The sequence below is a fragment of the Camelina sativa genome, chromosome 5, assembly GCF_030686135.1.
Source record: "Camelina sativa cultivar CO46 ecotype springtype chromosome 5, ASM3068613v1".
Classification (NCBI taxonomy): domain Eukaryota; kingdom Viridiplantae; phylum Streptophyta; class Magnoliopsida; order Brassicales; family Brassicaceae; genus Camelina; species Camelina sativa.
Window position 1 is genome coordinate 34,839,601 of NC_141884.1, and position 10,971 is coordinate 34,850,571.

General features: G+C 38.2%; 1 non-coding gene across 1 annotated transcript; it reads right to left on the minus strand.

The window, feature by feature from the left end:
* Window positions 1-5,133: 5,133 nt before the first annotated feature.
* Window positions 5,134-5,240, minus strand: LOC147944756 (small nucleolar RNA R71). Its single transcript, XR_015558690.1, has one exon. It is a non-coding gene; the product is annotated as a small nucleolar RNA R71 (small nucleolar RNA).
* Between the last annotated feature and the right edge of the window lie 5,731 nt (window positions 5,241-10,971).

Sequence of the window (10,971 nt, forward strand, 5' to 3'; positions counted from 1 at the left end):
TGGCTAATAAATTTTTTACATTGTTAAAATATTCAATAATTTTTTTAATTATATTTTTATTATTTTAGTGTGAAAAAAATTCATTAATTTTTATATAGAAAACCAAATTATTGAAATATGCTTTAAGTCACAAACATTTAAAAACTAGTCCTGCTAACATGACATGACAAATAAGATAGTCACACCAAAGACAACAAACATGACATATGCAATCAATGTTATTATGTTAGTTAGTATTTTTCTAATGGTCTTTATAGGAGATGGAGGTAGTGACAGCAGTTCCGGATCTTCTGATGATGAGAGACCTCATGTCTACAATGCTTTCAACAACATTGAGGCGGATCCCATATTTGTCTGGGAGTTGCCCAAGTCTCCTAAAACCAAAAACATGGTGAACTGGACAAATGCAAAATATGAGCAGTATGACAATTACCTTATTGCTAAATGGAAGCTTTTTAGATTTCTGATTGAGGATCACGTGTACGTGGTGAGTTGGCCAATTTTTTATGAACTGATTCTACTTTTTTATGTACGTGGTGAGTTGGTCATATGTTTAGAAAATCCACCAAGATAGCAAACTTTAAACCTACTCTTGTGTTTTGGCCAAAATATTTCTTTGGTCACTTATATGTTTAGAAAAAAAATCGTTACCTGTTTCTTTTTTGGTTTGATCTTTTACAAATGGTAAGACCACCATTTGATTTGTTCCATATGTCATGCTTTGGTTATCTTTGGTTGGAATGTGCTTGTTTATATGTTTTCGTTCCGTTGATACCAATCTGCATATAATTGGTTATCCCAAATGTAAACCACATAATACTAAATAGATGCGTGAAGAAAAGCTGACCACATAACTCATTGGATGCTTTTGTTTTAGAGTATATATAGTAGATAGCACAATTTCTAAAAGAAATTAAGGAACTACCATTTGACCAAATAGTACCCAAAATTTACAGTATAATTGCCTTCATCTTCTCCATAATACCCTTTTTTTTTTTAGTTCAAAGATACAACAACTTCCATTTCTGTTCATCTTCATCCCTTACTTTTTTTTTTCTTTTTTTTTAACCATTAACTACAGTCATGAAGACCAACACCACCATCACTTTCTCTCTTTTCATTCTCCAACTGCTCTTGATTCTCCACCTTCTTTACCTCTTCTATGCTATCAACAGTAGTGTCATCCTAACTCTCTACATGCTTATGTGTGCATTCTCCCTTTAATAGTCAAAGATTTTCATTTTTATTTCACTGAATCTCAAATTTTCTTGGAATCTCCATCGTCTTTTGTTTTTATAACATGCATTTTTTTTGTATTAGACGTTATTTATTAAGATCACATGTAATGCTGATACATCTTTTGTTTTTGTTTGAGGGCAGTTTTGATATTTCACATCACTAAAAAATGGTAGTTTCCAAAGTTTTATGACTCAGTGGTATTTTCTCAATTCTTTTTCTAGTGGTAGTTACTAATATTACTCTTTGTTTTATTAGAAACTCCTAGATATTGCATCTTTCTATCAGTTTATGTCTCAAACGCTCTACTTATGTTTTTTTATAATATAGTTAAGGCATCCATTAATTTTTTAATAGAATATGCATTAATGTCACTTAAGGGACAATAGTGACTACAGTAATGTGAGAATTCGTATATTAAATTTAATTTGATGAATTAGATAGATTCAATTTTGTATTATATTAGGTCGCATGACTTTCTTTGATATACAGTTTAAACTCTATTTTTATAAGTTAACAAAACATTATAAATTAATAAATTTTACTTGTTCCAAGTCAGGCAAATATAAAAAATAGTAAAATTTGATAGGATAATAAGATAATATATTCTTTTGAAATTCCCTTATAAAATAGGGTCCCAATAATATCATAAATTAATAATCATGTAATTTTCATATATATATATATATCTGCTGATATAAATGTATTTTCTATAATTTTGATTTTTTCCAAGAGCTCATATATAAATAATTATTATGTTATATTTTCAAACTATATTAATATAAAATACTATATAACATGTTATAAAAATAGTTATTTTTTTTTTTTAAAAAATTCAAATTTCTAGATATGCATCATTTTCATTTTGATAGTAATATAGACTATTAAAATACGACAACTAATATTATTATCGATAAATTTAAATTTATCTATGTCATGTGTATAATTGATATTGTTTATAATATTTATAATTTATGGTTAATAATATTTTCTATAATTTACAAATTCAATTCTAAAACTATAAAATTTATAACATCGATAAGTCTAATCTTCTTTTGATAAATTTTTCTCAACTAATAATTTTTAAGAATTTAAACAATTAAAATATATATCTATAAATTAATAATTGTTAATTTACACTATAAAATAATAGATATTAATTTTTACATTAATATCAATATAAATTAATAAAATATCATAATATTTTTACAGTATATGCCTATATGGTTAGAACGTAGAAGAATTATTTTAATATGCTATTATGATCACTCTAACTAATCAGAAAAGCTTTAATGATTCCATCAGTAAGACACCATGATGTTCATATATTTTACCATGTTTTCCCTCAGTTTATTCACATCTTTTGCATCTTGCTATCCATTTAGGCCATTATTGTGTAGCTTTAGCACTAATCATGCATTAGAGTTTAGTTGCATTGCATTTGCATCTTTTCATGCATAATCAGGTGATTTTGGAGCTTAAAGAGCATGGAAGCAATGCTGAGGAGAAGTGAGCCAATCATGAAGGGAAAGCAAGAGAGTTAAGGCTGAAGAACCAAGGTCCAGAGTCCAACTCGACCGCACACTCGACCAGACACTCGACCGTGTGCTGAGGAGGACTCGACCGAGTGGAGGATGCACGAGAGAAGTCAGCTCGACCTGCCACTCGACCGAGCACAGGTCGAGTTGACCGAGCCGTTGACTATTTTGTCTTTTAGTATTTTTAGGGCTTCCACTCCCTCTCCTATATAAAGCCTTGTACCTGCAGCCACCAAAAGAGTCTAGCTTTTTAGATATTCTCTAAACCTAGTTTTTACCCTTTTGGGAATTATTCCCTTTGCACTTCTTTTATTTTTAGATCTTGTACTTGTTTTTAAGGAGAAAATGCTAAATTCTTCAATATTGTTGGTTCCATAACTTTCTTAATATTGAGAATTCGAGTTTGATTCTTTCTCCAATATTGAAGATCTTTGTTTCATCTTTCTAATGATGCAAGTTTCGTATTTTTCTGGGTTTTTGATTTTGTTTATCATGTGTTCTTGTGAGTAGTTCTCTAGGATCTTGAGGATGGCTTAGGTTGGATTGATCTTGTGGTTTGTTTGATTTGGTCAAGCTTGATTGTTGTAGATCTCTTCTAGGCTAGATGATCTTAATGCTGATCCTATATCTGAGAGGGTGGGGTTTGATTTCAAGCATCTTAGCATCACACCAATGTTTAAGAAGCATAGATAAGGCTAGATCTAGAGCTTACCATTAGGCTTGCTAAGAGATTAGAGGTCTTGTTTGGTTTGAGATGTATTGCTTAATGCCTGCTTGTGTAGATTCTTTTCTTTGTGAAAACAAGTCTAGAGATGCATAGGTTTGATTGTTTCTTGCCATGAGAGTGGAAGAAGCTTGTCTTAGAATAATATGTCTAGAGATTAGCTCAAAGTTTGCTTGAGATTTGTTGACCAAGTTAGATAACCACAATGGTTAGTTCAGCCCATGATTCCCTCCTCAGGACCTTCTTTGTTTATTGATTTTAAAGTCTTAATCTTGTTGCTTGCTTGTTGTTTGATTCGTATTTGCATTGCTCTGTTTTTATTGTGTTGCTCTGTTTCCCGGATTTATCCAGCTCGACCCTGCACTCGATCTAACTCGATCGAGTGCTTGCTCGAGTTCATCCCCAGAACTCTTGTTTATGATTTGTAGTTGTTCTGTCTTATCTCTAGTATCATTCTATTTGCATTTCTGTTTCATTTACTCATTGTCCTGTTCATTATTGTCTTGCATTAGCTCATTAGCATAGTTTCTATTTCTGTTCTTGGTTCATAACTACTGCAATCATTATGTTCTATTTGCATTTAGCTCTTAGTTCTTGTAGTTTACTTTCTGTACTTTGCATTTTAATCATAAGATTGTTAGTGACAAACAATCTTTACATTTGGCTTAACTTAGATTCATATACATATCTTAATTGTTCACAAACACTCATTTAGGATTGATACCTCTTATACTGCAACTGCATAAGGAGAATTGAAACACCTTACCATCCATCCATTCATATCTCATTGCATACATTCATCATCATTCACCATCCATACAAAAGACTTGTTTCAATTTGGCGTCGTTGCCCATTTGAGTGTGTTTTTGTGACATTTAGGATCCATATTAGTCTAAGATTAAGTTCGTTTATACACTTGCGGAGTTGCTGGACTCGAATCTTCTGTTGTTGGGTTGTCTTGAGTTTCAGGTACCCACTCGACCGAGCAGTGATCGAGCACTTGATCGAGTCAGAAGCCGTGTACATTTGGACACCACTTCCCAGTCAACTCAACCACCCACACGAGCCTGAGCTCAATTGTTAACCTGTTCGAGTCTGTACTCGTGTTTGTTGATGCACACAAGGTCTAAGGGGAAAGACAATCTTCAGAGGCCTATTGACAACATCCATAGGAAGCAAAAGGGTTTGGGAAATCAGAGAAGAAGAGTAGTTCAAGTTCAGCAAGAGGATCCAGTGATCATGGAGCAACAAGCTAACCATGAGCAGAGACCTAGGCACATTGGTGCTGGAGATGCACCCAACACCCACAACCAAAGGGCTGGTATTGTGCCTCCAACAGTGCCAAACAACAACTTTGAGATCAAAAGTGGATTGATCTCCATGATTCAAGCCAACAAGTTCCATGGGTTGCCAATGGAGGATCCACTAGATCATCTTGATGAGTTTGACAGAATTTGTGGTCTTACAAAGATCAATGGAGTGAGTGAAGATGGATTCAAGTTGAGGCTCTTCCCATTCTCACTTGGAGATAAGGCACACCTTTGGGAGAAGACTCTTCCTACTGGAGCAATAACCACATGGGATGCTTGCAAGAAGGCTTTCTTGGCAAACATTTTCTCAAATGCAAGGACTGCTAGATTGAGGAATGAAATTTCTGGGTTTGCTCAAAGAAACAATGAAAGCTTTTGTGAAGCTTGGGAGAGGTTCAAAGGATTTCAGACTCAATGTCCTCATTATGGCTTCAGCAATGAGTCACTCTTGAGTACATTGTATAAAAGAGTGCTTCCCAAGATCAGGATGCTTCTTGACACAGCTTCTAATGGCAACTTCCTCAACAAGAATGTGGAAGAAGGTTGGGAGTTAGTTGAGAATCTTGCTCAGTCAGATGGCAACTATAATGAGGACTATGACAGAACCATAAGGTCATCATCAACTGATCAAGAGGACAAGTTCAAGAAGGACTTGAAGATGGTCAATGAGAAGCTTGACAAGATCCTTCTTAGCCAACAAAAGTCTATTCACTTCATTGGTGAATAAGAGGTTCCAGTTCAAGAGGGGGGGACTGAATTTGTTGAGTTGTGCTACATGCAAAACCAGGGTGGCTTCAAAGGCTACAACCAAGGAGGTTTCAAGAACAACAATCTCTCTTATAGGAGTACCAATGTAGCCAACCCTCAAGACCGAGTCTACCCACCTCAACAGCCTCAACAGCAACAAAACTATGTCCCCAAACAACAACATCAATTGTTCCAGCCTCAGTTGTGTCCCCCACCAGGGTTTCAGACTAACCAAGGCCAAGAACAAGACGTAAGAGCTATGATGCAACAGTTGTTGATTGGGCAAACACAAGGAAAGATTGAGGAAGCCAAGCAGTTTGCTGAATTGAATCAAAGGCTCACATCCTAGTATAATGACCTTAACATGAAGTTTGAAGGTCTCAACTCTAGAGTTAAGTATATGGAGAGAAACATTGCCTCTACTTCTGCTCCTAAACCCAACCAACTCCCTGGAAAAGCTGTTCAAAATCCAAGGGAGTTCACTGCAAAAGCCATCCATATCTCTGATGAGGAAGTCACTGAGGACAGTGATGTTCAAGATGGGGAGGATTGGTCAGTTATTAAAGCTTTAACTGAAGTTTGTGCAGAGAAATCTGAATCCACCATTGCACTCGACCAGGTACTCGAGCAAGCACTCGACCGAGTGCCTGATCGAGTGGTTGATCGAGCTGAAGGATCAGGAGCTGTTAAACCTGCTAAGTACATTCCTCCTGCTTACAAAAAACCTCTACCTTTTGCCAGGTCGTTTCAAAGCATAAAGGATCAAGGAATTAAGGAAAATCATTGAGAGAAAAGAAATGTTGGCTAAGCAACAAGAGGAAGTAAGGGTTTTGAAAGAAGAAGTTGTGGTTGAGAAACAAGAGGAAGTGATGGCTATTCAAGAGATCATCATTGCTTACCAAGAAGAGGAGAGAGGACCTCCCTTGGAACAATATGAACCTTATCCTCTCTATAGAGATTTTTTGCTTGATTTGTCAAAGAAGAAGGCTCAAACTCAAGATGAGAAGGATCTTGAGAACCTTGGAGGAGTGATCATCCCAATTAAGCTTAAGGATCCAGGGCCATTCTATCTGCCTTGCACAATCAGTTACCTTCACTACAACCAATGCCTTTGTGATTTGGGAGCTTCAACTAGTGTGATGCCATACTCCATAGCTCAAAAGCTTGGGAGAACTGATTTCAAATCCACCAACCTCCATGTATGCCTAGCTGATGGGTCAAACAGAGAAGTAGTTGGAAGATTGGAGAATATCCCTCTCAAGATAGGGAAGGCAAGGGTTCACACAGATTTTGTGGTATTGGAGATGGACAAAGAACCTGAAGATCCTATCATCCTTGGGAGGCCATTCTTAGCCACTGTTGGAGCAGTCATTGATGTCAAGGAAGGTCTTGTGACCTTGAATATTGCTGAGGGTGTAGTTATGAAGTTCAATATCTATAACCCAACCAACCTTCCCACCATTGATGATCAGCCTTTTACTATCAAAGACAAAGGTGGTCAAGAGGTCTTATGTGATAAGGCAACTCCAAAGGCTGAGCTCTCTCTTCAAGAAGATTCTGTGGAAAAGCTTAAGAGGTCTGTTCAAGAGCTGTCTAGTATGGTTGAGGATCTCCAAGTTAAGCTGAACAAGAGGTCTTTGAGGAAAGCAAGACCAAGGCTCAAAATCAAGAAGAAGTATGGTTTGTGTGCTAAGGGTGAGGTGATCAAGGATCAACTTCACAGTGACCAAGAGGTTCCAGGGAGGATTTCATCACCTCCTTGGTACCTAGACCAAGTCTAAGAAGTAAACCAAAGTCAAGCTTAGTGACTCTAAACAAGCTCACTAGGGAGGAAGTCCCTAAGGTATCCTTTGTAAATATGGTTTAATTTCTTAGTAGTTTTGATGTGTTTTCTTTTATGTTTGTGTTGGACAGGCCTTTTAGTGAGAATGTAGTTGGGTAAGGAGAGATTTGGACTTGGAGAAGGAGAAACGCAAGCCCACTCGGCCAGCCCACGAGAGGTACTCGACCGAGCTGGAAAGGAACTAAGGCCCATTTGATCTTCAAATCGCTAGAACGATCAAGTGGAGGGAAGAACAAGAAGAAAATTTTGAATTTTCAAACTTTGGTCAAGGGAGCTCGACCACGTGCTGGTCGAGTGTGGGGTCGAGTGGCAGCCAAAAGCAAGTCAAAGATTCCCAATTCAAATTTGAATGGTATGGACGCTCCACCCTTGTCTCCTTATCCCCTTAGCTCCTTTAAATAGGACTTGCACGATCCTATACCTCTCACACTCTCTCATTTGCTAAAAACAACTAACTTCAAGTTTTAAAATCTCTCTCAAAGTTCATCTTTTGCTCAAGCTTTGTTCTTTCAAGTTTTTGGGTCACTAACCTATTAACTTTGAGCTTTGAGTCTATTCCTTTCAGTTCCTTTTGAAAATGTCTTCTAAGATCACCAGGAAGTCTCAACAAACCGCTGCAAGCTCCATGGAACATCGTGATGCTGGCCTTGAAAGAAGGAGAGAAGCTGGAAAGACAACTCGACGCCCCACTCGATCATGCACTCGACCGAGTGGTGGTTCGAGCAGCCGGTCGAGCCAGATGCCGAGTCCAAGGAGAGAATCAGTTGAGGAAGATCCTGAGAGGACTGAAAGTGAGGAGGAAAGGGAGCCAACTCTCAATGAGTTTATGAGGAGACACAAGGCCAAAGGGAAGAGGCCAACAGTTGAGGTTGAGCAAGAGGAGAGTGAAAATGAGAGTGAGGAAGAAAGTGAAGAAGAAGAGTTAGAGGATGATGGGGAAGCAGAATCTTGTGGGTTGTCAAAGAGGCAGCTTTATGATGCTTTTATGAGAATGGAGTTCTTGGGGACTAGATATCCTCACAAGGAAACCATGGAGAAGCTTGCCATTGATGAAGATGTGGAGTTTCTTTTTGAGAAAAGTAATTTAACCAAGTTCATGGGGCTTTCCATGGAGGGCTACAAAGAAGAAAGTTGTGAGTTCCTAGCCACTGTCAAGTTGCATACATATGCAAGGAAGGATGCTGAGGCTGGAGCTGGTCACATTTCCTTCACAATCAAGGGGAAGAAGCATGAGCTTTTAATGAGAAAGATAGCCAATGTGTTTGGTTTTGAAGTTGGGAGCAATAGGAGCTTGATGATACCAAGAGAGGAGCTCTATTCAGTTTGGGAAACCATTGGGGACAACAAACTCTACTCATCCTCCAATTCCAAGAGCTCAAGGATAAGGAGCCCAGTCCTAAGGTACTTCCACAAAGCTTTTGCCAACACCTTCTTTGCAAGGAAGGAAACTGGAAATATCAATGAGGAGGAGCTAAAGATGATTGATATGGCTCTCAAAGGGATCATCCTCAAAGCAATAGATGGGACCATCATCCTTGGGAGCACTGTAGAGACTGATCTTGCAATGGTGCTCATAGACCATATGATATATTTGAGAAGTTGGGTAGGCAAGTTGGAGAACAAATGCTCAAGAGGAGCACTAACCATTGGAGGCATCATTACTCCAATTCTACAAGCTGCCAAGGTCCCACTTAGAGGAGAAAGGGTCTCACCAAGATGGATTGACTCAAGCTACCTCACCTCTACTCTCATCCTCCCCATCACATCTTCAATTTTGAGCTTCCTACACTTGGAAAGAAACAATTGATCTTGCCTAACCAAGAGCTCACCACCATTCAAGAAGGAGCCAACATTGACTTTTGGCCAGCTGAGGAGCACTTATTTGATGGAGTAGTTCAAGCTAGAGTTGAGGAAGCTGGGAATGCACAAGTGGCTGATGGGGAGGAGCAGTTTTATTTTGAGGATTATGAGCCCAACCCAAGGGATAGTAGAGGAGTGAGGGAGACTAGCAAGAGGTTGACACTTTTGCAAAAGTGGAACAAGTAGCATGGGAAGAGGTTTGATAAGCTGACGAAAAAGATGACCAACATGGCTAAGTCTATCAAGGGCTTAAAGAAGGAGGTTGCTGACTTGAAGAGTGGGAATTCTTCACCTTCACCATCAAGCCCTTTGAGGAGAAGCAGCTCAACTAGAACACTTTCAAGAGTTGCAAATCCTTTGGAACCAGCTAGGGCTTCAATGTATGAGCCAAATCAGAGGAAGAGGAGCTCAAGTACCCGAGAACATCAGTCTTCGAGGGACTCGACCGGGTCACTCGAGCACCCACTCGACCGAGCACCACCGACGTACTCGACCGAGCTCCTTCCCAGATCACCCTATGGCTTCCCACCTCCAGCTGCTTATCCAGGTTATCCAAGTTACCCTCCCATCCCACCTCAATACTACATGGATCAAGCTCTCTACCAGCAGTTTTGCCAGCAGCAAGGTCAACATTTTGACACACGCGGTCCAGCTCGACCCCCCACTCGGACACGCACTCGACCGAGTCACGGTCGATCGCCATCGTCGAGCTGCCCCAAACTCCATCTCCAAGTCACCAACAAGACTCCAACTACTCCTATGACAGCATGCAGATGGATGTGGACAACTTCTTCCACAATCCCTAAGGTACCACCATCACCTTCACTTGTAAATATCATTGTATTTCATAGTTGTGTTTTATTTTTAATCTTGAATCCTCTTACAAATTTCTTTCACACAGGGGAATGTGTGATTTAAGTTTGGGGGAGGGTTTGAGATAGCATTTGATGTTGTGTTTTGTGTTCTTATTTCAAATTTTTAGCATCCTCATGTTAGTTTTGCATAAGCATCTAAGGCATAGAAAAACCCTAAAAATTTGAAAATTTTTTGAAAAAATCTTTATAAAAAAAGAGTGTTCATGTAGTTTGCATTGCATATTAGGATCTTGTTTAGCATGTTTCATTTAGGATTGTATATTTGCATTAGGGATCTATGATGAGTTTTTCCTTGTTAGCTTGCTTATTCACTAGACTAGGATCAATGCCCAAGTTAATAGTACTTTGATGCTAGTTGAGTAGTTAGAAGCATAAGGTTGAACCAAGCTTTGAATTCCTGCATTGTATTTGGTCTATATTGAAGCATGTTGTGATTTGACATTATTTCCTATTTATAAGAACCTAATATTGAATCTAAATTATCAATGTGTGCATTGCTTTAAACTCATGGATACAATATATATATTTGGATCATCTTTCTCCTTCTTACCACTCTTGTTGATCCAAGTAGCTGATTTCCTCATTAAGAATCAGTTCCCCTACCCCTAAACCAACCCTTCTTTCAAGCCATATTTATTCTTGTGTGTGTGAGGCCTATTTTTGGGATTGAGCTTGGTAGAAAATGTTAGGTTTGAACTGACAAGAGTAAAACCTTGTGTAGTTCTAGTTTGCATTTTTCAAACTAGATAAGACTAGGTGGTTCACTTGTTGGGTTTGGGACTTGGCTGTTATAAAAAGAAAAGAAAGAAAAGAGAAAGAAAAAGGGTAGAGTCTTTAA